Consider the following 3,117-nt stretch of genomic DNA (forward strand, 5'->3'; position numbering starts at 1 on the left):
GTGACGCATGCCTGTAATACCAGAACTCTGGGAGGCTGAGGCAGAATAAGTTTTGAGTTCAACCTGAGAAACTTACTGAGACCCTGTCACAATACAAATAAGTAAATAATAAATAAATAACGGGCTGGGATATAGTTCAATGCAAAAGCCTGGGTTCAATCCAACTTCTGAGACGGGAGAGGAGGGGAGGAAAGGAGAGGGGAAGGGAGGGGAGGGGAGGAGAGGAGAGGGGAAGGGAGGGGAGGGGAGGGGAGGGGAGGGGAGGGGAGGGGAGGGGAGAGGAGAGGAGAGGAGAGGAGAGGAGAGGAGAGGAGAGGAGAGGAGAGGAGAGGAGAGAAGAGAAGAGAAGAGAAGAGAAGAGAAGAGAAGAGAAGAGAAGAGAAGAGAAGAGAAGAAAAGAAAGAAAGGCAGACAGAAAGAAAAGGAGCCAGACATGGTGGTACACCCCTATAATCCCAGCACTCAGAAGGCTGAGGCAAGAGAATCTCCATGAGTTTGAGGCCAGCCTAGACTGCATGGTGAGTTCAAGGCAACCTGAACTACATAGTGAGACACTATTTTCAAACACACACACACACACACACACACACACACACACACACATACCTCAAGAAAAGTTCTTAAAATCAAAAGAATTTCCAAGGATCCTAACCACTTCTGAGTCTCCATGAGTATATAAAAGTACAACTTTGCTCACAAAATGATACATTTCATATCAGAACTTTCTTGGGCTTCCAAAATATTTTCATAGACTTCTATTTCTCACAGTGCCTATGTAATCTTCCCTTAAAAAGTGTCTAGGTTTCAATAGGTTTCTTACCCAGCACTAGTTTGTTCATTCAATCTCAGAAGAGCAAAAAAAAGTTTCAAACAAGCTGGCTGTTAGTTAATGTTGAAAACCAATCATTAAAGCTCTTTTATCAGGCTTATTCTTGGTTAAAATAAGTGAGGAAAGTAACCATAGAGCTAAACCAGGATATAAACCTCTGGTGACAATCCACCAGAGCCCAACCTTTATGTCTTCATGGGCTAGCAAAATTTGCCTTAGATAAGATCATCAGCTATTAACAAATTCTTCTTTTACACTTTTCCCCTACCCTCCCTTCACCCTAAATTCTAAAATCTCTGTTGCTTCAGAGAATGAAAGTTTAACTCTTGCTCAGATCAAATCTAGTTGGCTGACATGGGGGGTTTATGTGGGGGTTTTACTCCATATCATCATTAAAGGAGCTGGGCTGGCAGAGACCCTTTCTCCAGCATTAACACTGAGCAAGGACATAGAGGAAGAGAAGGGTGAGGGGTCACTTTGTGAAAGGTTTTGATGGGCACAAGTGAGGCAGAGCACTTCTATCTACATCTCACTGACCAGGACACAGTGCAAGAGAATCTAGGAGACATAGTCTGGTTGTGTGCCCAGGCTGTAATCGAAACATTTGGGGAAATTGTCTGGTCTCAGATACACAAGGTCATGGACAGGCCAGACGAACATCTGAACTTCCTAAGAACCCAAACCTTCAGGGCCAGAGATTTAGCTCAGCAGCATAAGTGCCTACCTGGCAAGTGCGAGGTCATGAGCTCGATCCTCGGTTCCAAAAAAAAAAAAAAGAACTCAAACCTTCATGGCCTGAACTCTGCAGTTTGTTTCAGGTAGCAAACCTCCCTCTTCCACTCAGGGTACTCAAGGCTACTCATGCTCCAGCCACACTGACCTTGCTGGAGTCTTCTCTCCCACACCCTGACCTTTACTTTCAGTGCACTTTCTGACTGGAGTCTTGGGCCCACACTAGGCCTAGTAAATGCCTATTTTTCCTGAGTTAATCCTGACTCATGTATTTCTGAAGTGCTATAAATCAGCCCTAGGCTGTGTGGGCAAATAGAAGAAGTATGAAAGTTCACATTTTGGAAAGGACAACCAGAAAACAAGGTTCACAAGGGGCAGAAGCCTGGCATTTCCGGAAGACGGCATGGCCCAGGCGACAGTCTCCTACATAGATACACTAACACTCACGGGGTGTCTAGAACAGTCTGACTTCACTCCAGTTGTTTTCTTCCTCTGCAGTCGGTGTGCTAAGAATCAGAATCCTTAGGGGCTGGAGATTTAGCTCAGCGGCATAAGCACCTGCCTTGCAAGCAGGCAGTCGTGAGTTCAATCCCTGGTACCGATAAAAAGGAAAAAGACAAAAAAAAAAAAAAAAAAAAGAATCAGAATCCTTGAGGGAAGGTACAAGGGTCCCAAGATAGCCAGTACTTTCAAACACAAGTTGTTCAAAGTTAACTGCCTTGCAAACTTTCTCTCAATCTAGTCCACATATCAGCTTGTGATGTCACCTTCCAGCCCCAACTCATTCCTTGTCCTCCCGACCTCCCCTATTACTAAGACCTGTCAAGTCTACCTCCTAAATGGCTTTGGCTCTTTGTACTCCTCTCTACCAGATCAGGCCTTCTCTTGTCTATATTTCCATCATTACCCAAACCACCTCCAGCAGAGGTGCCATTCCTCTGCTTACCATGCTCTGCAGCACCCAGCACCCTCTGAACAGAGCAGGGCTTGGACTGCATTCTGTTCAGCCTCTACCCATCTGGAGCTTTATGTGCCCAGCTCCTACGTGCTGGGCAGCCTTTTTTGCCTGTGCTCACTTAGTTATTTGACACCACTGCCCAGGGACCAGGAACACCTGGCCGACCCAGGCTGGACCCAGTGCTCAGCCCTTTCCAGCTTGGTGTACCTTTGGGGAGCTCTGCCTCATCCCCGACCCTTGGCTTCCTCCTCTGTGAGACATAGTGCTCTTGGCAATGTAGGCTGACCATATGAGCTGTGAAGATGGACATACTGGGCCTCCACCTATTCATTAGCGCACGTTGAGGCGGGAACACCTTCCCTGCCAGGTGCTGTTCTGGACACTAGGGATACCGTGATCACATGGGGCCCTGGCGCACAGCCTTACACATAGACAGACAAGGGAAGAACATAATTGTCAGGCGAAGAGGTGCAGCTCTGTGCTCCCATATGCCATCAGGCCTCCTCCACACCTGGGTCTGCTAGCCCGAGGCCCCGCCCCTTTCACCCTGCGGCCAGCCAATCAACGCAAGCGGCCACTCCCTGGGTGGGTTAGGTAA

Source organism: Cavia porcellus, unplaced genomic scaffold, assembly GCF_034190915.1.
Source record: "Cavia porcellus strain 051 isolate PalLab524CR breed Dunkin Hartley unplaced genomic scaffold, mCavPor4.1 scaffold_40, whole genome shotgun sequence".
NCBI lineage: Eukaryota > Metazoa > Chordata > Mammalia > Rodentia > Caviidae > Cavia > Cavia porcellus.